The sequence below is a fragment of the Dromiciops gliroides genome, chromosome 2 (genome assembly GCF_019393635.1).
Source record: "Dromiciops gliroides isolate mDroGli1 chromosome 2, mDroGli1.pri, whole genome shotgun sequence".
Taxonomy (NCBI): Eukaryota; Metazoa; Chordata; class Mammalia; order Microbiotheria; family Microbiotheriidae; genus Dromiciops; species Dromiciops gliroides.
In genome coordinates this window covers 229326954-229353080 of record NC_057862.1, presented here as the reverse complement: position 1 = coordinate 229353080, position 26127 = coordinate 229326954, and the positions used below count along the sequence as shown (strand labels likewise).

The window sequence follows — 26127 nt, the reverse complement described above, 5'->3', positions numbered from 1 at the left end:
TGATCAAAAAAAGGGCCTAGACATCATCTTAAAGGAAAAGTTAAATGAAGCACAGAAGGAAATAGATTGTAAAACTATATTAGTGAGGGACCTCAACTTTCCCCTCTCAGAGTGATGTAAATCTAACATAAAATAAATAAGAAAGAAGTTAATGAAATGAATAGAATCTTAGAAAAGTTAGACATGGGGGCGGAGCCAAGATGGCGGAGAGGAAGCAGCAAGCTGCCTGAGCTCTCCTTCTGTTCCCTCAAAACGAACATTAAATCAAGCCTCTGGACGGATTCTGAAACTACAGAACCTGCAAAGAGACAGAGAGACACAGTCCTCCAACCAGAGATAATTTAGAAGACTTCAGGAAAAGGTCGGTCTGACTCGGGCAAAAGGGAGGCCCAGCGCAGGGCAGCAACCCAGCGCCGAGGGGGTCAGGGCAAATCAGCAGGAGCTGCGGGTCACAGCCAAACAACTGAGGCTCCCGGAACCTGGTTCAAAAATCTGGTGGCCAAGAAGGACAGTGGAAAAACTTACCTGCACCGGCCGAGAGGGCCACGAACGGCGGGATCAGACGCCGGGGTCTGACGCCTGGCTGGCCGAGCACAATCAGACAGGAAGTGCAGGACAGGGGATCTCCACACACCATAAAGGCCTCAGAGTAAAAGCCCGGTCACACAGCACCTATACACCTGCACAAGAAGCCCAAAACAGGGACCCTGGTGCCCCCAGAGCAGACCTCAACTTAAAGAATAAATAAATAAGCTGCAATAATGAGTAAGAAGCAAAAAAGAGCCCTCTCCATTGAGAGCTTCTGTATCAATAGGGAAGAAGCCAACACAAACTCAGATGAGGACAATAGCCTCAAATTGTCTACATCTGAAGCCTCACAAGGGAAGGTGAATTGGTCGCAAGAACAAAAAGCCTTCCTGGAAGAGCTCAAAAAGGATTTTAAAAATCAATTGCAAGAGGTAGAAGAAAAAATGGGGAGAGAAATGAAAGCAACACAAAAAAACTATGAAAAAAGAATCAGCAGCTTAGAAAAGGAAGCTGAAGAAAACAAAGCCTTAAAAAATTCATTTGGCCAAATGGAAAAAAAGCTGCATAATCTCACTGAAGAAAACAATACCTTAAAAAATTCACTTAGCCAAACGGAAAAAAAGGTACATAATCTCACTGAAGAAAACAATACCTTAAAAAATTCACTTAGCCAAATGGAAAAAAAGGTGCATAATCTCACTGAAGAAAACAATGCCTTAAAAATTAAAGTGGGACAGTTGGAAGAAAAGGAATCCACGAGACACCAAGAATCGGTCAAGCAGAATAAAAAAAATGAAAAAATAGAAGAAAATGTGAAATACCTCATTGGAAAGACAACTGATCTGGAAAACAGATCGAGGAGAGACAATTTGAGAATCATTGGACTGCCTGAAAGCCATGACCAGAAAAAGAATCTAGATACCATATTCCAGGAAATTATTAAGGAGAACTGCCCTGATATCATAGAATCAGAGGATAAAATCATCATTGAAAGAATCCATCGATCACCTCCTGAAAGAGACCCCAAAAGGAAAACTCCAAGGAATATTGTAGCCAAATTCCAGAATTATCAGGTGAAGGAGAAAATACTCCAAGCAGCCAGAAAGAAGCAATTTAAATATCATGGAGCCACAGTCAGGATTGCTCAGGACCTGGCAGCTTCAACATTAAAGGACCGCAAGGCTTGGAATATGATATTCCGGAAGGCAAAGGAGATTGGATTGCAGCCGAGAATCTATTACCCAGCAAAAATGTGCATTTTCTTTCAGGGGAAAAGATGGACATTTAATGACATTGGGGACTTTCAATCTTTCCTGGTGAAAAGACCAGAACTGAATAGAAAATTTGATCTCAACATACAAGACTCAAGAGAAGTTTAAAAAGGTAAACAGAGGGGGAAAAAAAAGTTACCCTATTAGGTTAAACTGTTTATATCCCTACACAGGAAGATAATACTCATAACTCTTAAGAACTGTAAATGTATTTGGGCAGAGAGAAGGACTTTATATAGAGGGTATAAATATAAATTGTCTTTGATGTGATGATACAAAAGAATTAAGGAGATAAAAAGGGAGTCTATGGGGAGGAGAGGAAAGGGGAGGTGGAATGGGATGAATTATATCATATGAAGAGGTGGAAAAAAACCTATTATAATAGAGGGAAAGAAAGGAGGGGGGAACATGGTTTCAACCCTATTCTCATTAGATTTGACTCAAAGAGGGAATAACATATACGTTCATTGGGATAAAGAAACTTAACTCACTCTTTAGGGAAACAAAAGGGGAAGGGAAAGGGGGGGACTGAGAAGGGAGGACAAAAGCAAGGGAGAAAAGGGTAAAGAAAAGAGAGGGGGGTGATAAAAAGGGAGGGCAGATCGGGGGAGGCAGGGGTAAGAAGTAAAACGTCGGTGAGGAGGAATAGGGTGAAAGAAGGGGGGAAAAGTACAAAGGGGGTAAATAGAATGGAGGGGAATAGACAGTCAGTAATAATAACTGTGAATGTGAATGGGATGAACTCTGCTATAAAACGGAAGCGAATTGCAGAGTGGATTAAAAACCAGAACCCTACAATATGCTGTTTACAAGAAACACATTTGAAGCAGAGAGATACACACAGAGTAAAGGTAAAAGGCTGGAGCAGAATATATTATGCCTCAGCTAAAGTAAAAAAGGCAGGGGTAGCAATCCTTATCTCAGACAAAGTGCAGGCAAAAATAGATCTCATTAAAAGAGATAAGGAAGGAAATTACATCTTACTTAAAGGTACTATAGATAATGAAGTAATATCAATATTGAATATGTATGCGCCAAGTGGTATAGCATCCAAGTTCTTAGAGGAGAAGTTAAATGAGTTACAAGAGGAATTAGATAGTAATACTATACTAGTGGGGGATCTGAATCTCCCCCTCTCAGAATTAGATAAATCTAGCCAAAAAATAAATAAGAAAGAAGTGAAAGAGGTGAATAGATTACTAGAAAAGTTAGACATGATAGATGTCTGGAGAAAATTGAATGGGGATAGAAAGGAATATACCTTTTTCTCAGCAGTACATGGCACATTTTCAAAAATTGACCATGTATTAGGGCACAAAAACATCATAGTCAAATGTAGAAAGGCAGAAATAGTAAATGCATCCTTCTCAGATCATGATGCAATAAAAATTACATGTAAGAAAGAGCCAGGGAAAAGTAGAATGAAAATCAATTGGAAACTAAATAATTTCATTCTAAAGAATGAATGGGCCAAACAAGAAATCATAGAAACAATCAATAACTTTATCCAAGAGAATGACAATAATGAGACAACATACCAAAATCTATGGGATGCAGCCAAAGCAGTGCTTAGGGGAAAATTTATAGCTCTAAATGCTTACATGAATAAAAAAGAGAAAGAGGAGATTAATGAATTGGGCATGCAACTTAAAAAGCTAGAAAAAGAACAAATTAGAAATCCCCAATTAGACACTAAATTAGAGATCCTGAAAATTAAAGGAGAAATCAATAAGATTGAAAGCAAAAAAACTATAGAACTAATCAATAAAACTAAGAGCTGGTTTTATGAAAAAACCAATAAAATAGATAAAATACTGGTTAATTTGATTAAAAAAAAGAAAGAAGAAAACCAAATTACCAGTATCAAAAATGAAAAGGGTGATGTTACCACCAATGAAGTGGAAATTAAAGCAATAATTAGGAAATATTTTGCCCAACTGTATGCCAATAAATTTGACAATCTAAATGAAATGGATGAATATTTACAAAAATACAAACTGCCCAGGTTAACTGAAGAGGAAATAAAATCCTTAAATAAACCCATATTAGAAAAAGAAATTGAACAAGCTATTAATGAACTCCCTAAGAAAAAATCCCCAGGGCCAGATGGGTTTACGGGTGAATTTTACCAAACATTTAAAGAACAATTAATTCCAATATTATACAAATTATTTGGAAAAATAGGTGAAGAAGGAGTTCTACCAAATTCGTTTTATGACACAAATATGGTGGTGATACCAAAACCAGGCAAAGCAAAAACAGAGAAAGAAAATTATAGACCAATCTCCCTAATGAATATTGATGCTAAAATCTTAAATAAGATATTAGCAAGGAGATTACAGCAAGTGATCACCAGGATAATACACTATGACCAGGTGGGATTTATACCAGGAATGCAGGGCTGGTTCAACATTAGGAAAACTATTAACATAATCAACCACATCAATAAGAAAACCAACCAAAATCATATGATTATCTCAATAGATGCAGAGAAAGCTTTTGACAAAGTACAGCACCCATTCCTAATAAAAACACTAGAGAGTTTAGGAATAGGGGGAGCTTTCCTTAGAATAATAAACAGTATCTACCTAAAGCCATCAGCAAGTATTATATGCAATGGAGATAAATTAGAGGCCTTCCCAATAAGATCAGGGGTGAAACAGGGATGTCCATTATCACCCCTATTATTTAATATTGTCCTAGAAATGTTAGCTTTAGCAATCAGAGAAGAGAAAGGAATTAAAGGAATTAGAATAGGCAAGGAGGAAACAAAACTATCACTCTTTGCAGATGATATGATGGTATACTTAAGGAATCCTCGAGAATCAAGTCAAAAATTACTTGAAACAATTAACAACTTTAGGAAAGTAGCAGGATATAAAATAAATCCACATAAATCATCAGCATTTCTATACATGACCAACAAAGTCCAGCAGCAAGAGATAGAAAGAGAAATTCCATTTAAAGTAACGGTAGGTAATATAAAATACTTGGGAGTCTACTTGCCAAGACAAACCCAGGAACTCTATGAACACAACTACCAAACACTCTTCACACAAATCAAATCAGATCTAAATAATTGGAAAGATATCAATTGCTCATGGATAGGCAGAGCTAATATAGTAAAAATGACAATACTGCCTAAATTAATTTACTTATTCAGTGCCATACCAATCAGGCTACCTAAAAATTATTTTATACAGCTAGAAAAAATAATAACAAAATTCATCTGGAAAAACAAAAAATCAAGAATATCCAGGGAAATAATGAAAAAAAATTCACAGGAAGGTGGGTTAGCGGTACCAAACCTGGAGCTTTACTATAAAGCGGCAGTCATCAAAACTATCTGGTACTGGCTAAAAAATAGAGTGGTAGATCAATGGAATAGGCTAGGCTCAGGAAATGCAGTAGTAAATGACACTAGTAATGTAGTGTTTGATAAACCCAAAGACTCCAGCTTCTGGGATAGGAACTCAGTATTTGACAAAAACTGCTGGGAAAACTGGAAGATAGTATGGCAGAAATTAGGCTTAGACCAACATCTTACACCTTATACTAAAATAAGGTCAAAATGGATACATGATTTAGACATAAGAGGTGATACCATAGGTAAATTAGGAGAGAAAGGAATAGTGTACGTATCAGATCTTTGGAAAGGAGAACAGTTTTTGACCAAACATGAGATAGAGTATATTATAAAATGCAAAGTGGATGATTTTGATTATATTAAATTAAAAAATTTTTGTACAAACAGAAGCAATGCATCCAAAATTAGAAGGGAGGCAGAAAGCTGGGAAACAATTTTTGAGGCCAGTGCTTCTGATAAAGGCCTCATCTCTAAAATATATAGGGAATTAAATCAAATTTATAAGAATCCAAGTCATTCCCCAATTGAGAAATGGTCAAAGGATATGAACAGGCAGTTTTCTGATGAAGAAACCAAAGCTATCTATTCCCATATGAAAAAATGCTCTAAATCTCTAATGATTAGAGAGATGCAAATTAAAACAACTCTGAGGTACCACCTGACACCTATCAGATTGGCTAAAATGACAAAAAAGGAAGATAATAAATGTTGGAGAGGCTGTGGGAAAATTGGAACACTAATGCATTGTTGGTGGAGCTGTGAGCTGATCCAACCATTCTGGAGAGCAATTTGGAATTATGCCCAAAGGGCGATAAAGCTGTGCATACCCTTTGACCCAGCAATCCCACTTTTAGGTCTTTTGCCCAAAGAAATCATGGAAGGGGGAAAGGGACCCACATGTACAAAAATATTTATAGCTGCTCTTTACGTGGTAGCAAGGAATTGGAAGTTGAGGGGGTGCCCATCAATTGGGGAATGGCTGGACAAGTTGTGGTATATGAATACAATGGAATACTATTGTGCTGTAAGAAATGATGAGCAGGAAGAGTTCAGAGAAACCTGGAGGGTCTTACGTGAGCTGATGATGAGTGAGATGAGCAGAACCAGAAGAACATTGTACACAGTATCATCAACATTGAGTGTTGACCTACTGTGATGGACTATATTCTTCTCACCAATGCAATGGTACAGAAGAGTTCCAGGGAACTCATGATAGAAGAGGATCTCCAAATCCAAGAAAAAAAAAAGAAAGAAAGAACTGTGGAGTATAGATGCTGATTGAACCATATTATTTCTTTTGTTTTGGGTGCTGTTGTTTTTTTTTTTTTTCTATTTTGAGGTTTTGCATCACTGCTCTGATTCTTTCTCTTGTAACAGGATTAATGCAGAAATAGGATTAATGTTATTATGTGTATATATATGTGTGTGTATATATATATATATGTATATGTATAGATATATATAGATATAACCTATATCAGATTACCTGCTGTCTAGGGGAGGGGGGAGGGAGGGGAGGGAGGGAGGGAGAAAAATCTGAAATTGTAAAGCATGTATAAACAAAAGTTGAGAACTATCTTTACATGTAACGGAAAAAATAAAATATCTCATAATGTAAAAAAAAAAAAAAAAAAAGTTAGACATGATTGACCTCTGTAGAAAACTGAATGGGGGTAAAAAGGAATATGCCTTTTTCCAAGCTGTGTACAGTACCTTCACAAAAACTGACTATATATCAGGACATTAAAAACCTCACCAACAAATGCAGAAAAGCAGAAATTTTAAACACAGCCTTTTCAAACCATAATGTAAGAAAAAATTATATTCAATAAAAGGGTTGTAGAAGCATTGATTAAAAATTAAGTCTAAACTAAACAATATAATCCTAAAGAAGGAATGGGCCAAAGATAAGTCATAGAAACAATAATTCCATTTAAGATAAAGATAACAATGAGACAACATGCAAAGGAGCACTTAGGGGAAAATTTATATCTCTAAATATTTATGTCAATAAAAGAGACAAAGAGCAGATCAATGAATTGTGTGTACAACTAAAAACATCCTAGAAAAATATCAAATTAAAAATTTCCAATTAAACACCAAAATGGAAATCTTAAAAACCAAAAGACAGATTAATAAAATTGAAAGTTAAAAAAAACCATTTATCTCATAAATGAAACTAGGACCTGGTTTTATGAAGAAGCCAATGAAACAGATAAACCATTGGTTAATTTTATTTTTTTAACTAATTTTCCCCTTTTGTTCTGATTTATTTTGGCAGGGTAATTGGGGTTAAGTGACTTGCCCAGGGTCACATAGCTAGTAAGTGTTAAGTGTCTGAGATCAGATTTGAACTCAGGTCCTCCTGAATCCAGGGCCAGTGCTCTATCCACTACGCCCCCTAGCTAACCCTTAATTTGATTTTTTTTTAAGAGAGAAAAGCAAATTATGAGTATCAAAAATTAAGAGGTGAGTGCATCACCAATGAAGATTAAATTAAAGAATTTATTATTAATTGTTTTGACCAATTATAAGCCAATAAAACTGACAATCTAAGTGAGTTGGGTGAATATTTACAAAAATATAAACTTTCCTCTCTTCCTTTTCTATATTGTTGTTCACATATTATTAGTTAGCAATAGTTATCATATTGTTTTTACTGTTCCATCAAGGAAACATTTTGTTTCTTGAGGAACAACAGGGGGGACTGTAACAATTGGAATAACACCACCTGCTGGGGACTTACTGTAGAAGAGTTCTGCCCATGAAGCGAAGGTCTTTGAGGGCAAGACCAGGAGTCTTTTCTTCTTTGGCATCAGGAAGTGACGCGGACTAGTGGGAGGAGGAAGGAAGAGACTGGCGCTCACTCTCGCTCTCTTTCCTTTGGACTCTGGTGGAGAGCAGAGCTAGAAATGTGCTCTCCCTTTAATAGATAGGAATCTAGGCCTTTCTCTCTCTTTACCAAATTCTTATTCTCCTTAATAAATGCTTAAAAGTCTAACTCTTGCTAAAGCTTATAATTTATTGGCGACCACTCATTAGATATTTTAGACAGACTAGCTAGAATTTTAGCCCTTAACAGTTTTGATATCTAAAGCAAGGAGACCGGGAAGGGAAGGGAAAGGAAGGGAAGAGAAATCTATTTCCTTAATGACTATCAATGCAAAAAAAAAATTGAAATAAAATGCCAGCAAGGAGATAACAGCAATATATCACAAAAATCATATACTATGACCAGATGGGATTTATGTCATGAATGACTATGAACTAATTCAATATTAGGAAAATTATAAGTATAATTGATCCTATCAATAACAAAAAGAACAAAATGCATATGATTAAATCAATAGATGCAGAAAAGGTGTTTGACAAAATACAACACCTATTCCTATTATAAACACCAGTAAGCACAGAAATAAAGAGAACTATCCTTTGACCCAGAAATACCACTATTAGTTCTGTATCCCAAAGAGACAAAGAAAAGAGAAAAGGTCTTATTTATACAAAAATACTTATAACAGTTCTTTATGTGGTGGCAAAGAATTGGAAATTGAGGGGATGCCCATCAATTGCAAATATCTCAACAAAATGTGATATATGATTATGATGGAATACTATTGTGTTATAAGAAATGACAAGCAGAATCATTTTAGAAAAAAACAGGAAGACTTATATGAACTAATACAAAGTGAAGTGAGCAGAACTAGGAGAACATTGTAAGGACTGTCAATATTGTAAGGATTATCAATTCTGAAAGATTTAGCTACTCTGATCAAGATTATCCAAGACAATTCCAAAGGATCCATGACAAAAAACTGCTACTCGCCTCCAGAGAGAGAACTGATGAATTCAAAGTACAAATTGAAGCATGCTTTTTTTTAACTTGATTTTTCTTGGGACAGGGGAGTGGGGGGAGAGAGGTTTTCTCTTGTGACATGGCTAATGTAAAAATGTTTTACATGACTTCACATGTATAATCAATATCATGTTGCTTGCCTTCTCAGTGAAGGGGGATAAAAGGGAGCAAAATAATTAGGAACTAGAAAATAAATGTTTAATTTTTACATGTAATTGGGAAATATTTAATAAAGTGTTTATATATACATGTTACATGTATATTTACACACATGTGTGCTTACAGGTATATACACATGTAAACACATACATATGTGGTATTCACATCTATTTTCCTACTGCATCCTAGGGATTATGGGACCTTTTCCAAATGATTTAAAGATGCAGTGTTCCATAGGTGATGTCTTCCCACTTGAATGTGAGTTCCTTGAGAACAGGAATTGACTTGCTTTTCTATTTGTATTGCCAGCACTTAGCACAATATTTTACACATAGTAAGCATTATTTTCACTGCTTTGCTATCTTTTTTCCCCAATCCATCACCTCTTCCTAACCTGCTTATTACTGTAAAGGGCACCATCATTTTCCTAGGCACAGGTTCAATATTTAGGTATTGTTCTCAACCACTCACACGCTTGCGCGCTCTCTCTCTCTCTCTCTCTCACTCGCTCACTCTCTCTCGCTCTCTCTTTCTCTCCAATCTGTTGCAAAGTTCTTTCAATTCTCCTTTGCAACATCTCTTCTATATGGTCACTTCTCTGATGCTTCCACCACAGTAGTGTAAGCTGCTACTTCACCTCACACCTGGGCTATTGCATCAGCCTTCTAGCTGGTTTACTTGACTCACATCTCTATTTACTCCAGACCATCCATCACTCAGCTGGAAAAATTGTTCTTCCTAAAATGCAGGTATGACCATGTCCATCATCTGCCACCTTCTATTCAGTAAACTCTAGTGGCCCACTATTACCTTCAGGATCAAATATAAAATCTTTGTTTGGATTTTAAATCCCTTTATAAGCTAGTCCCCTTTCCAGTCTTCTTATACCTTGCTCCCATCCACAAACTGCCATCCATTAACACTAGCCTCTTTATTGTTCCTTGAATGTTTTTCCATGTCCTGACCCCAGTATTTTCACTGTCTGTGCCCAATCCCTATCCATCTCTATCTTCTGATTTCCCTGACTTTCCTTCCAGGCTTAGATAAAATTCTACCTTGTTCAAGAAGCCTTCCCCAATCACCCTTTTTTTTGTGAGGCAATTGGGGTTAAGTGACTTGCCAAGGGTTATACAGCTAGTAAGTGTTAAGTGTCTGAGGCCAGATTTGAACTCAGGTACTCCTGACCAGGGCAGGTGCTCTATCTACTGAGCCATCTAGCTGCTCCCTCCTCAATCACCCTTAATGACAGTGCCTTCCTTCTTAGATTATCTCCAGTCAGTGCTAATATAACTTTTCTGTACATAGGTGTTTTCATGTTGTCTCCTCCATCAGATTGTGAGCTCATGGAGGACAAATGTTGTTTTTGCTTTTTTTTTTTTTTTTGTATCCATAGAATTCAGCACAGTGCCTGGCTCATATTAGGTGTCTAATAAATGCTTGTTGATCTCTCTCTCTCTCTCTCTCTCTCTCTCTCTCTCTCTCACACACACACACACACACACACACACACACCCCACATCGCTGCCTCTCTCAAATGACTTAATTCAGGGAAGTGACTGTCATATTAGATATTTCAAAATCATCAAGTTGTGCTTTTATCCCCTCAGAGGTAACTGCTAATAGAGCCATATTAGGGACACAGGAATCCTATGCCACTGGTTCAGACAATGATAATTCAGTACTTTTGAATTGTTTGCCAGCCAAACCGATGTTAAAAATGTCTGAATTCCCACTATTTGGCTGGCAAATAAATCAACTTAAGTCAGAAGAACTTAAGCATATGGAAAAATGAAAGAAGAAATCTCTCTCAGAGAATTAGCCTAATAGTAACCAGGGAAACCTATAGCAATGTGGATGATGGGAAATCGGTATTCTAATAATGATGTGAATTACCACAGCTGTCAGGCAGAACACACAGCTGACTGAGAAGCAGCAGAGTACTATGAACATGCATTATACGTAACTGGGGCAGTTAAATGTATAAGTGGGGAAGCAGTCACCTCTGCAGTATTAGGTGAGAGCCACTAGAAAAGATTCCCACCACAAAATCTCCACTGACAAGCTAGTAAATTTTCACACCTGAAATTAATTTAAATATAACCCTTTGCCTCTAGGCTTGCCAGTCATTAAGTACTGCAGGAGGGACTAGGAACACTGAAATGCTTATGGTAACCAAATGGGCCTTTTCCCAGAGGTTAAAGAAATAGTTTCACTTAAACATGAAACTTGAGAAGTCTAGGAAGGGAGGAGAGGACAGTTGACCTTGGCCAGCCATGAAAAAAAGATAGGGGGTAGAGGGGAGCATGTGTGCTCAATTCCAGAGGTCCCTGCTCATTTCTTCAAGATAATTGCCACTTGGTGGTGTGGAAGACAGTTTTGAGAAGCTGAGGAGCAACCCCCTGGCCTAGAATGGATAGAGATGCTGGATGAAACTGGCTTAGCAGAGGGGAGAAATTGTTTTTTTCTTATATCCAATAAAGTATTTATATCAAAGCCTCTAATTCCCAGCACAATTGGGACAATTGCTTCTGGATCCCACCCTTGCTGTTCAGTACAGAGAAGAAGAAAGAGGGGGAGAGACTTGTGCATTCATATTCTCTCTCTCTCTCTCTCTCTCTCTCTCTCTCTCTCTCTCTCTCTCTCTCTCTCTCTCTCACTCCCTCACTCCCTCTCCCCCTGCTTGTGCATGCACAGGGATGGGGGAGGGGGAGGGGAATAGGTGGCACAGTGGATAGAGTGCTGGACCTAGAGTCAGAAAGACTGGTCTTGGACACTTACTAGCCATGTGACCCTGGACAAGTCACCTAACCCTGTTTGCCTCAGTTTCTTCATCTAGAAAACAAACTGGAGAAGATGGCAAACCACTCTAGTGTCTTTGTCAAGAAAACCCCAAATTGGAGTCAAAGAGTCAAATGTGACTGAAATGATTAAACAACAAAATAGAAAAAGAGAATTGTGTAGTTAAAGATGGCAATTGACAAACTTAAGGAAAGGGAGAGTTTCTTTTGTCCCTATTTTAAAGAGGCAGAATGCCATTTCTCATCAGTATAAAGACAAAGAAAAACCCTTAACAGAAGTGAGAGATCACTCTTACCACTCCATTCTCCTCCACCTTTTTAGCATAAATACTCCACTTCTTATTCAGTCTACTCCTGAAAAAGGTAAGATATTAAGGTACTAAGTTTGTAACGTAAATGAGATTATCACCCTGCTCTTATAGAAAGGCCCTGGAATGCCATCTATAAATGACTCTATGACTGTGAGTGAAATCAGAATAACAGCAGCTGAGAGTTAGAAGGAACTTCATCAATGTCTATTTAGGAATCTCTAGTGTAACATACCCTAAAAATGCCCATTTCTTCAAGGACAGAGAAGTTGGAATTGCGGGTGTTGGGAAGAGCTGAGGGGGGGTGAGCACATGTATGGGGAAAAGAGTAAGAGGCTGATGGGAGGAAAGGCTAAAAAGGCGGGGGAGGGGGGAAGAGCATTTCTCAATTTTCTTATGGATACTCATGGTAGATAAAGTACACCAAAATGACAACTTCACTGGACATTCTATCTTTAGACATGAATAAAATATTAGTTTAGTACATATAACATGGTAGAATGAATAGAAAGTTAGGTTCTGAGTAAAAATGATACCATTTCAGGCTCCACCTCTAATACACATTGACTTCTCTAAATGTCCCACACATCTCTTTAATACCATAAGTTACAAAGAAAGTGTTGTTCTGCATCAGTAGAAAGTATTTTGGCCCAACACTGATATCCTTAATAATCAAATTATAGAATGGAGGCAGGAAGGGGAAAGAGGGGAAGGGAGGGAGGGAGGGAAGGAAAGAAGGAAAGAAGGAAAGAAAGAAGGAAAGAAGGAAAGAAGGAAAGAAAGGAAGGAAGGAAGGAAGGAAGGAAGGAAGGAAGGAAGGAAGGAAGGAAGGAAGGAAGGAAGGAAGGAAGGAAGGAAGGAAGGAAGGAAGGAAGGAAGGAAGGAAGGAAGGAAGGAAGGAAGGAAGGAAGAAAGGAAGGAAGAAAGGAAGAAAGGAAGGAGGGAGGGAGGAAGAGAGAAGAGAGGCAGGCAGGCAGGCAGGCAGTGACTTGCCCAGAGTCACACAGCTAGCAAGTATTGAACTCAGGCATTCCTGATTCCAGACCCATTATTCTATCCCCTGCACCATGCTTCTATTATTATGTTATCATATAGGAAGGTTAATATAATATTTTTATAATATTGTTAACATAGAGGGAGGAGGAAGAAAGTCAGAAAAGTATAAAAGCAGTCATAGGGAAAATCTTTAGTATCTATGATGAATTATACCAGAGTTAAATGAAATTTTAGCTCATCTTGTTCTTTCTTTAAGTCAAAGAACCCAGCCTTAGATGTTTGAACAAAACATAAGTGGGAAGCCTGGTTCTGGAAATAATGGAAAAAGAAAAGTATCAGAGAATTTTGAGATTACCTAGGGCAGAGGTCTCAAACATATATCTCTGGCAGCATGCAGCCCTCAAAACTCCCATTCCCCAAGTGTTGCCAAACCAAATTAAAATATAATTGAAGAATATTTAACAAAAATTTTAAAAATACAATTAAATGAAAATAAAACTACATTTTAAAACTGTTAATATATGGTCTGCAGAGATCCTTACATATGGATGTTTCTATTGAAACAGCTAACCTTGGAATTTAAAGTAAAACAAAAATAAATAAATTTAATTACAAAGGAAAGAAACAATTGACCTAAGAAAAATCCCCTCTTCCTCCTAATATGCAATTTTTTTGGGGGGCTGGGTCAATGGGGGTTAAGTGGCTTGCTCAGGGTCACACAGCTAGTAAGTGTCAGGTGTCTGAGGCCGGATTTGAACTCAGGTACTCCTGAATCCAGGACCAGTGCTTTATCCACTGCGCCACGTAGCCACCCCCCAATATCAGACCAATCTCCCCTTTCCTAAAGGGAAAAAAATAGATTGTAGTTTCATTTTATATAATATACAACTAATTTCAGTATTTGCAGCCTTTTATATCTAGGAAATCCTATGGAAGGCTATTTCTTTTGAGAGATTAAAAACTAATTTTTAATGAAGTAGCACATAAAGTAGATTGTGGTAACTAGCATTAGTAAGACCTGAATTTAAATCCTGTCTCAGACACTAGCTGTGTGACTCTAGTGTTAAGGGCTAAAATTCTAGCTAGTCTCTCTAAAATATCTAATGAGTGGTCGCCAATAAACTATAAGCTTTAGCAAGAGTTAGACTTTTAAGCATTTATTAAGGAGAATAAGAATTTGGTAAAGAGAGAGAAAGGCCTAGATTCCTATCTATTAAAGGGAGAGCACATTTCTAGCTCTGCTCTCCACCAGAGTCCAAAGGAAAAGAGAGCCCCAGTCTCCTCCTTCCTCCTCCAGAAAAGACTCCTGGTCTTGCCCTCAAAGACCTTCGCTTCATGGGCAGAACTCTTCTACAGTAAGTATCCAGAAGGTGGCGTTATTCCAATCGTTACAGTCCCCCCTGTTGTTCCTCAAGAAACAAAATGTTTCCTTGACGGAACAGTAAAAAGAATATAATAACTATTGCTAACTAACAATTTGTGAACAACAATATAGAAAAGGAAGAGAGGAAAGTTTTGTCCAGAGGGGCGATTTTTTTTTTGTCCTCATGAACCGACACTTTGACATTAGTCTTGCAAAGGGAGGGCCTCTGCAGAGAATACATGTTACAGATGGTGTATATTATAACAGAAAGAGAAAAAAAAACAACAAAAACAACAAATCAAAACTGTTCATTTAAAGTCTCTGAAAGTCTTTTTTCAGATGTCCTCTAGGTGTAGTCATGGAATGGAAGTCTTTTCAGGGGTTGATGTGTAGATGCTGGTAATCAGCCAGGAAAATTTCCTACAACATTGAGCTTAACACAACTTTAAAATAGCTTTGTCAATAATCAAATCAAACAATGAAAGTTCTCAAAAACATGTCTAAGGGAATTCAGAATCTTAGTTGTTACACATGAAACATATAACAAAACAAAAATTGAAACATTCTTTAAAATTATAATGTTACTATAGTCCCCCCTTATGGAGGGTAATTGAGAAGACAATTGCTGCAATATTAATTAATAAAAATAATTTTTATCTTTGTTTTATCACTTTTTGCATCATCTGCCTAATTATCTTCATGCCATTATGAGAAATTTAAAAATCTAATATAATTGGTAACAGGTGTCAAGGCCAAATTCAACACTGTATTTATCATGACACCTGAGATAATTATGGGGGTTACCATAAAAGAACAGAGAAATGATGGGATATGAGCATTCCCACACTTGAGCAATATATACTGCCCATGCAGTATGCCAGGTTTAAAATAGGTGGATGGAATATATGTCCATGCCACCGAACATATTGGAGGAAACTGAGTCAGACTTAATCAGATGCATGGGATTGAGATGTCCATGGCATCAGGCATATAGGAGGGAGCATAGAAGTCAGGTGTAGAATGAGATGGGTGGGATGAATACTTCCAGCCATCTGTACAATATTGTGGGGAAAAAGAGAATAAAATATTAAACCAAGAGAATCCAACCTCAACATTTGTCAAAAGCCGTTCTCTCGGCCATAACTTGACTTCATGCATGTCTCCCTCATGTGACAGTTCAGTGTCTGCTCTTGCATGTATTCCTCTTGTGATTGGATGGCATCTTGGCCAACTGGCATCTGATAACTCAGAATAACGGCAATTAATGTCTTAAATGATAAGTTCCCATAATCCAAGTCTCATATAGATTTAAAAATTGAGGATAATAAATGATTGCAAAAAATGTGAATACATCTTGACTCAGAACACAATATATAATTATGCAACGATTTCAAATAATACCCCCTTTTTTTTACTTAGTATACAATTACTTTTGTGAAAAATCAGAACATATTTAAATACAAGTTAAAGCACAACAGAATCCCAAAGAAAACTTTTTTTTTTGAAAAAAGAAAACTTTTACAAATGTTCCCCTCTTTTTTTTTTTTTGGCATATGCTTATCAAAAATAATACTTCTTTACACTTTACACTTGCCATGGCAACCAATTTGCCAAGGAAATGCTTTAAAGAATTTGATCAAATAATCAGTTGAGAAAAAATAACAGAAACAAACAACTCAGAATATGGGAGCACAATACTCCTAGAATTAACACTGTATTATGAAATCAAAACCATCTTGCAATGTATTATAAACTTGATCACATGACTATAAAAAGCTTTTACAAATATTCTCCTTGTTTTAGAAACTAAGTATAAGACACAATCTCAAAAGCATGAAAATCTCTATGAAAATAAACTCATACCATTAATTTCAAAATGTATATGTAATAGCATAGAAATCCTATGTAACCTCTGAACTGATACTATCACTCTGAGAGAATTCAGAACACTTTTGATCCCGATATCTAAAATCCCCAATACTCATATCAATACCTTGCTTCTTACTTCTACATTTCTGTACAATATATACCCTTCCACGGCAAAAGAAGCAGAGTCTTGAACTATGTTGATGATTGTCATTCTTATTCAGCTTAAGTTTTTCTTCTTTAACCCCTCTATATTTTCTGTCAGTCTTTTCACCATACAAATGCTTTATAAGAATACTAATTAAAGACAAAAGCAGGTTAGCAAAATTATGAACAAAACAGGCATATGTGGAATTTAAAGGGCTTTCTAAGGTTGTCTCAGAAGCACATCCAGGCTGGGGAAGGGCTGAGCCTGAAGCTGCAAATGTAGTTACAGAAAGTTGAGCATGAGCATTAGATCTCTGGACTTCCCAGGCAGGGGAAGCAATGGGCTTAGCCATGGGAGGAGTAGAGGGTGGGGTCTGGAGAGGAGGGGAGGGACCAGAGCAATTTGAATCAGACTTGATTTTGAACTCAGGCCTGGATTCCTCTTCCCCCACTTTGCCTCCAGGTGCTAGGGGATTAAAAGCTTCTAGAGGGTGGGTCATTGCCTCCAGGCATGCAAAATTAAAGCAACAATTACTGTTAGAACTGGGAAAAGCTGCGGGAATCTCTTCAGGTTTCTCTGAAAAAGCATGGTTGGGAGAGGGAGAGATATTTCCTTGTGTGAGTAAGTTGCTGGCTCTTTTAACAAAAATAAAAAGAAAAACAGAAAATCCACAAAAACAAAGCATTAACATGATCTTATCCCCCATTTGTCTGGTTAAACAGACTAAAATCAAAAATAGGGTAATTAGGGAGTTTGAAAGGTCCATTTGAAATAATTTAAAGGGAAAACACTGGGCAATTCAGCAGTACTTCCGATTTAAAGGGTTAGGGTAGGGGGAATTTCTTACCCAACCGAAAGATCAGAAGTGAGGTTCAGCTTTCCTCTTCGTGGTCAGCCATCTGTTAAGGGCTAAAATTCTAGCTAGTCTCTCTAAAATATCTAATGAGTGGTCACCAATAAACTATAAGCTTTAGCAAGAGTTAGACTTTTAAGCATTTATTAAGGAGAATAAGAATTTGGTAAAGAGAGAGAAAGGCCTAGATTCCTATCTATTAAAGGGAGAGCACATTTCTAGCTCTGCTCTCCACCAGAGTCCAAAGGAAAAGAGAGCCCCAGTCTCCTCCTTCCTCCTCCAGAAAAGACTCCTGGTCTTGCCCTCAAAGACCTTCGCTTCATGGGCAGAACTCTTCTACAGTAAGTATCCAGAAGGTGGCGTTATTCCAATCGTTACACTAGGCAAATCACTTAACTTCAATCTACCTCAGTTTTCTCATCTATAAAACAGGAATAACACCTACCTCCCAAAGTTGTGAAGATCAAATGAGATAACATATGTAAAATGTTTTGCAAACCCTAAAGTGCTTTATAAATGCTATTTATTATTATCATTACTGTTATTATTACCAGAAAATATTGTGTTTTTTCTTTAATAATCATGGGGGAGAGGGGAGGGAAAGATTTTACTATTATCCAGAATAAACATGAAGGTGTTACTAGCTGTAATTATCATTGTTGAGTTAATATGAAATAACATAATTAAATTTATTAACATTGAGGAATATATATATACATATATATAGTATTCAAATATTGTTTAACTTATTTCTCCTTAAGAGTTGTTGTTGAGTCATTTCTGACTGTCACCACATTTGAAATTTTCTTGTCAAAGATACTGGAGTGATTTGACATTTCCTTCTATAGCTCATTTTCCAGATGAGGAAACTGAGGCAAACAGGGTTATGTGACTTGCAGAGGGTCACAAAGAAAGAAAGAAAGAAAGAAAGAAAGAAAGAAAGGAAGGAAGGAAGGAAGGAAGGAAGGAAGGAAGGAAGGAAGGAAGGAAGGAAGGAAGGAAGGAAGGAAGGAAGGAAGGAAGAAAGAAAGGAAGGAAGAAAGGAAGAAAGACTCAAGAAGATGAGTCTTCCTGACTCCAGGCCCAGCACTCGATCCACTGTGTCACATAGCTGCTCTTTGAGCTCTTAAAAGCATAGAGAGTATTTGTTAAGAGATAGTATTTTAATTACATTTGGTTGAATATAGATGCAAACACCAGAACTGAATTTACAGAGAAAATGTCAATTTTGTTCTTCAGTTGTTTTTCAGTCCTGTCTGACCCTTCATCACCCCATTTGGGATCTTCTTGGCAGAGATACTGCAGTGGATTGATTTTGTCAGGCAATCAAAGATTAAGTGACTTGCCCAGGATCACACAACTAGTAAGATTCGGAGGCCAGATTTGAACTCATGAAGATGAGTCTTCCTGATTCCAAGCCTAGTGCTCTATCCACTAAGCAACCTAACTGCTTCAATATGTAAATAGCTTTAAATAAAATTCCAGATTGAGTCTATGGTTCCTAAAAGAAGATATGCAAACAAACCTCCATCAGATAACAAGGATATGTCTTTTACAAATGTAATGTATTTCTTTTCTTTCTTTGAGGGTTAAATGTAGAAGATATTCCATTGATTATTTGTCTTTTTGATTAATTATGGAATTATAGACTAAATATTTTTAGGTATTATTTGACCACTGATGTTATGCAATGATTTCCCAGTTTACTAAACCATTTCAAAATGTGATTATATTTAATTCCCAATTATTTGGCAGTTAAAAATAAGTAAACAATTATTTAAAAATCATAAAAGAAAATTATTAAGAATCAATGAAATCAATTATTCATTTTATTGACAAAGGCAAAGTTACTTATATGTTTCTATGGACCAAAATCCCCACATGATGATCTTCTTGTTCCCTATTATTATGAATATAATAAAAAAAGTAAAGTAAGGTTGCATGATAATTTAACAGCATCTGAAAGGCAGTGGGACACAGTGGAAGGAGGGCTAGCCTTGAAGGCAGGAAGGCATGGCTGAAGTCGTACCTTGTACACTAGCTATACAACCATAGGTAAGTCATTAAACCTCTCAGGGCTTTAAGAGGATAAATTATAGATGAGTTGCCTGATCTGCTTTGGTAGAAGTTATCATAAGAGATCTTGACATTGATGAAATCACTGACCTCCCAATCAAAAGGGCGACCATTAATGATTGATTAATCCTTGACTTGTCTTCAAACAACATTTTCATTGTATTGTCTTGTCATCCAATCTCCATAGTATATTTTATATTTGTTCATGACTTCCTATGGTGTCAACAACCTCATTCAGGCCTTTATTTTCATGTAAATTGTGTTTCAGCAAAATTCTCCCATAGAGGCAGTGGATAGAGCAATTGATCTAGCATAAGGAAGTTGTTGTTTTTCAGTCATTTTCAGTTGTGGCTGACTCTTTGTGATCCTATTAGGGCTTTTCTTGGCAAACACACTGTAATGGTTTGCCATTTCTTTTCCAGATTATTTTATACATGAGGAACTTAGGCAAACAGAGTTAAGGAAGTTGTCCAGGGCCACATACCTAGGCCAGATTTGAACTCATGAAGATGAGTCTTCTTGATTCTAAGTCCAGTGATCTATCCACTGTATGTCCTAGCTGCTCTAGAGTAAGAAAGTCCTGAGATCAAATTTGGCCTCAGATACTTTCTGACTATTTGACCTTGGGCAAATCATATAATCTCTGTTTTTCTCAATTTCCTTACTTTTAAAATGAGGCTAATAATAACACCTAACCCAGTGTTGTGAGATAATATTTATAAGGCACTTAGCACAGTTCTTGGCACATAGTAGACACTATATAAATGCTAACTATAATTATTGGGATTAATCATAGCAATTTCATATTCCATTTAGGAACACAATATTTTCTTGGGTAAACCCACTGATTTTTATTGACTAGACAAGACAACCATGTATACCTAGTACGTATATGTATGTATATGCATATATGTATGTATGTATGTATGTATTTTATTATTTTCCAGTTACATGTAGAGTTAGTTTTCGACATTTGTTTTTATAAGATTGCTAGTTTCAAAATCTTTCCCCACCCTCCCCCCACAAGACAACAAGTGATCTGATATAGGTTATATATGTACAATAACATTAAACATATTTCTGCAATAGTCATGTTATAAGAATCAGAGCAAAAAGGAAAAACCTCAAAAAAGAAAAACAACAGCACCAAAAACAAAAGAAATAGTATATACCTAGTATATATTAACAGGTCCATGTATATCTAGCTATATTCAATCTCTCAAAGAATCTTTCAGAGATTGAGTATGGGATGTGGGGGTGGGGGTGGGGGTGTATACACACACATACATATATACATATACACATTATATATATATATATATATGTGGAAGTCTATATATACACATATATAACACTTTAAATATGATTAGTGAATTACAAAGTGATCCTTTTACTGAATGAGTTTTCTGGAGACTTCAGTAAGCTAAGTGGCAGGGTGGGTAGAGTATGGGACTTAAAGTCAGGAAGACCTAAGTTCAAATACTGCCTCAGACACAATAGCTATATTACCTAGGAAAGTCATTTAACCTTTCTTTTCTCAGCCTTAGTCTTCTCCTCTATAAAACAGGGATAATAAGAGTACCAGCCTCATGCTTTGGTCATCAAATGTGAAAGACTATAAAGTGCTTTTAATTGTGACAAGACTGATTTTACATTTCCACAAATACTTAAAGTTGCAATTATATGAAAATAATAGTTTTATTTAATGACTATATTCAAAGGAAAGGGTTATTAAGAATCATAAACATTAATATTTGTTAAAGACTACCATGTTGGCTAATCAAGCAAGTTTTACGAAAGAATTGCCTGCCCAGCAAAAAGTTTAACGAAATGCTTTGGGCATAATACATGGCTTATAAAGTAGGAGATATTGGCAAGAATATTCTGATTATTTCCTTTCCTCTAAATTAGTTGGCGGTTCCCAACTCCAGATGTACTGGAATGTTGAACTGGACTCAAGGGCAGTGAGTAATTTCTGGATGCCTATCCAAGAAATGGTCTTATGGTACTAAAATTCTTCAGTTCTTGGACTGCATCTAAGATAGATATACTTGGTGATTGATGCTTTGCTGTGTCTTTGATTTTTGGGTCAATTGTGGATAGAATGTTGAAGCTAGAGGCAGGAAGACCATGAGTTCAAATTGGCCTCAGAACTTACTAACTGTATGATCCTGGGCAAGTCATTTAACCTGTCTGCCTCAGATTCCTCATCTCTAAAAAGTGATAATAACAGCAACTAACTCCCAGAGTTTTATGAGGATAAAATGAAAGAGTATTTGGAAAACATTTTATGAAACACTCTATATAAATGTTGGCCATCATAATCATCTTCAACTCATTTATCTAAATAATCCCTCCAAGAGAACAGATCACAACTCCTCCATGCATTCTTGTTCTGTACAATTATTTTCCAAGCCCTCCAATAAATCCTTCACCAAGGGCAGGTTATACTGGAGGGCCTTTAGACTTCTTGATGCTATAGAGATACCAATGAAGCATTCAGATTGTCTATCCCTTTTTTCTTATTTACATTACATGACTGGTCTACAACCTGTTCCAATCACATATTTCTCTGATGGCAATCTTTATGCCACTTGACCAACACAGTATTGGTTGGTATTATATGATAGGCCAGTCAGAACCAACTTGGGCCTCTATAATGCCTTACAGGTGACCTGCACCTTTAGTTCTTCAGACTTACCTCCATATAGCAACACCAGAAGAATACTGATGTTCAAAAAGCTGGACCTCACAGGGAGAGGTATGGGTTTGGGTTTCCCAAAGGCAATCTAGCCTATTTTTCCTGTCCAGTTCAATACTCAGATTAGTTCACTGTCTATGGGCAGAGGAATACCAAGACAGAACAGTTTTACATAAGTTCCTGAAGAGAGATTATAAAAGTAGATGGTGTTCAATGGTGTCAAATTGCTGTAGAAAGGTAAAGGAGAGTGAGGATTGATACTTGATTTGGTGGTTAAGAAATCATTTGTAATCTTAGAGAGAGGAGTGGTGATGAAAAGCAGATTAAAGGAAGTTGGGGAATGAGGGAGGTAAGCTACACTTTAGCAAGTAAGTTTAGCAGAGAAGAGAGATATAAGATGATAACTTGAGAGTACAGCAGGCTCAAGGGAAGGAAATTTTGCTTGTTTGTTTTTTATTTTTTGGGGGGGTGGAGATGAAGGAAAAATCATTTACTAAGCACCCAATACTGTAGAACTGTGATAAGTCCTGTGATAAGTTTACTTGAAAAGTGAGACCATCCATGCTCTCAAGAAGTTCAAATTCTGATTAAGCTAGAGAACATATATCATAGGTTGGATAGCAGGGCCCAGATGTCCTTCACCTGAATAAACATGGCAAATGACAAAATCCAGGGGTCTATAAGGCACTAAAGGGCAAACGATACTCTCTGGTTATCTTCTATCTTACAAGAAGAATTATAATCGGTGACTCCCTGTTTATTGAATCAGTGATTCAATGTGCTACCCTCCCCTAGCTGGTAGCCTGGAGGGCCCCAGGTCTATATTCATTGCAAAGGGAGAAAGGGGGCCCAAGGTTTAGATCAGAAAGCATGCTCTGAGTTCTCTGAAGAGGATGGGGAAGAGGATGTGTTTGGGGAAGAATGGTGGGAGAGGGATACCAAGTGCAATACAAGAAAGAGATGAGCTGGGACAAGGTTTCTCATGGCCTGCACCACTCAACCCTGAGCATCTAGTGGCATCTGAACAGAGAGTACACTAGGGGTTGGCTCAAGTAGGGAGGAAGAGAATTTACCATTTAAAAAGAATAAAGATGATGTCTTCCTCTGTAACGGGAAGTATGGCGAAGAAAATCAGTGATGATTCCAAGAATATTTGAGGATCGGAATGGAGAGAACAAACTGCTCAGATTGCCACAATTTTGTCAGTGAATAGTTTTAAGTGTCAATGTGAGGACAAGGGGAGGGAAGTTGCCTGGGAACTTGAGGAGAGAAGATGTTTGGAACAGTCTCTGTGGGAAACTGAACAGGGACTTGCTTCAGAGAATTTCCCGTTAGTTTGAATTCTCTGAATTTCAGAGTGTGCTCTGGATGAAATTATTTCTCATATTCATTACCTTCAAAAGGTCATTCCAGTTAAAGGTTTTCCTCTAGTATGAACTCTCATATTGGAAAAGTTCAGTACCCTTATAGAAGCCCTTCCCATATTCATTACATATGTGGGATTTCTCACCAATATGAATTCTCTTATATACAAACAGCAATGAATTCTCATGGAAAACCTAATGTCCTTACATTCATCAAGTTTTTCTCCAAAATGAGCTGCCTTAGGAAGTGTTGTCTTGTATGTCTCTCTTGTCTTCCTTTTCCCCCAGTCTCAGAAGGGTTAAAAGCTCATCACTAATGCCTTTAATCCACTCCCTTCACTTTCATCAGAGATCTTGTTCCAATCATTCCTCCTTGCATTCTCAATTTCAGTCTCTCCCTCCTTCCCTATTGCCTACAAACAAGTTTAAGTCATACTAGAGAGAAACCTTATTAATGGAATGAATAAAGGAAGAAAATGATAAGTATTGTAAAGGTTTGGGTTTTTTTGTTTTTTTTTTTAAAACAGATCTATTGATTCAATGGTGGATGACTGAATGGTACAACCACTCTGGAAAGCAATTTGAAATTCTACCCAAAAAAGTAACTAAATAGTTTGACCATTTGAAAATGAAGGAGCTGGACTTATTGGCCAGCTCTGTATCTATGATCTTATGCTAGTTTAAGTGAGAGATGAGGTTATCTTCTGGAGGACAGAGTTGTAGTTAAAAGCTTAAGGTTAACAGGATGATTAAAATTATTTCTGTAGAAAACATGAAAGGGATCAGTTAATAATCTATAAAAGGATTCCTACATTGACGTTGGATACCATTATTTATAAAACTTCTTTCATCAGCTCTTTCCTACCTGGACCTTCATTATTACCATTCCCTATATGTGGAATAGTGCAGCTAGGTTGCACAATGAATAGAGTGCTAGGCCTGGAGTCAGAAAGACTCACCTTCAAGAGTTCTTCAAGAGTTCAAATCTGTCCTCAGACACTTACTAGCTATGTGACCATGGGCAAATCACTTAACCATGTTTGCCTCAGTTTGCTCAAATGTAAAGTGAGCTAGAGAAGGAAATGGCAAACTCCAGTATCTTTGCCAAGAAAACCCCAAATGGGGTCATGAATAGTTGGACATGACTGAACAACACAAGTGGAACAGTTTCCCCCAACTTCTCAATATTCTGAATTCCTATTAACCCTTTAAAGCCCAGCTGCTCTTTTAATATTCAGTGTAAAAATATTTTTGATGACTAGCCTAATTTGGGAGCTAAAGCTGACTGGGGTACTAATTCTGGGACTGTTGACTATTTGGCTATCTGACTGCTATTTAATGTGGGCCATTTATAAAGTTCCACCACACTGCTCCACTCCCAAAACTGATAAGCACAGGATTAAGAAGCCTCTTAACCAAATAATCAGAGCAGAGTTTATTTATGAGATACTATTTAAAATTAAGAATACAGGGAAATAAAATGTACAACCTGACTGCGTTGTGGCTTCTCTTTCCACTGCTTCTCTTTGAAACTTCTTGAATACAATGAGGACCTTAGCCGCCTCTCACCTTAGGGCACTCATGTACTTTATTCTAACTCCCCCTGCTTCTAACTTTCCTCTCCTTACTGCCACTACTGAACTCCTGTGTTTCTCTCTCATCAACCTTCTGTCTGTCTGCTCCGTCAGTCTGCCCTTCAGCCTCTCTTTTCCCTGCTCCTAGTCCTTCTTGTCTTCTCCCGCCTCCTTGTAGCCCCGTCTCTAGTCTGCTGCACTCCAACCTTTCTAATCTCGTCAGCTGCCACTTGATCTCTTCTCCTCCTCGTCTCGTCCATCCGAACCCCTTCTCAGCCTCTCTTGTCCGTCCCTCTCAGTCTAACCTCCAGGTCGGTCTCTCTCTCTCTCTCTCTCTCTCTCTCTCTCTCTCTCTCTCTCTCTATATATATATATATATATATATATATATATATATATATCTTTCTTTCTTTTCTCCACTCAAATCTCAGGGCTTCCTGCACCCCCACAGACCAAGCTAATCCGCCAGCCAGGGCTGCAGCTGGTGGGGGGGGGGGGGCGGGGGTTGCGCTCCAGCCTCACGTGCCTCAGCACAGGCTATCCAGGATCTTTCAGATAGCTCCGCTCAGGTCGGAGGGAGCTGGGGGCTTTTTTCCCCCCCAGCTGTCTGACCTGGCATCTTGTACAGCCCACGGGGCTTTTTGGCTCAGCTGAAGCAGAGGGGGAGGGGCACCAGCCCTTCTCACACAGAAGAGACCCTGAGGGCCTAAGGCTTTCTAATCTCAGTCCAAAGGTAGGGTCCCCAAATCAAAATAAATTTCCACATCAGGTTACAAGTGTGGCACTTAAGTTATCAATCTACTATTTTCCTTATTTTCACTTCTTGGTTAAGTCAGTTTTTCTGATCATATTTGTCTTTCATAACATTTCTCACACTCAAGTCTCTGTTGGTAATATGC

The 26127-nt window shown here is 37.5% G+C and overlaps 1 protein-coding gene across 1 annotated transcript in view; it reads right to left on the bottom strand.

Annotated features, from left to right (window-relative positions):
* DIO2 (iodothyronine deiodinase 2) overlaps nt 1-26127 on the bottom strand; it is a 275547-nt gene that overhangs the window by 95334 nt on the left and 154086 nt on the right.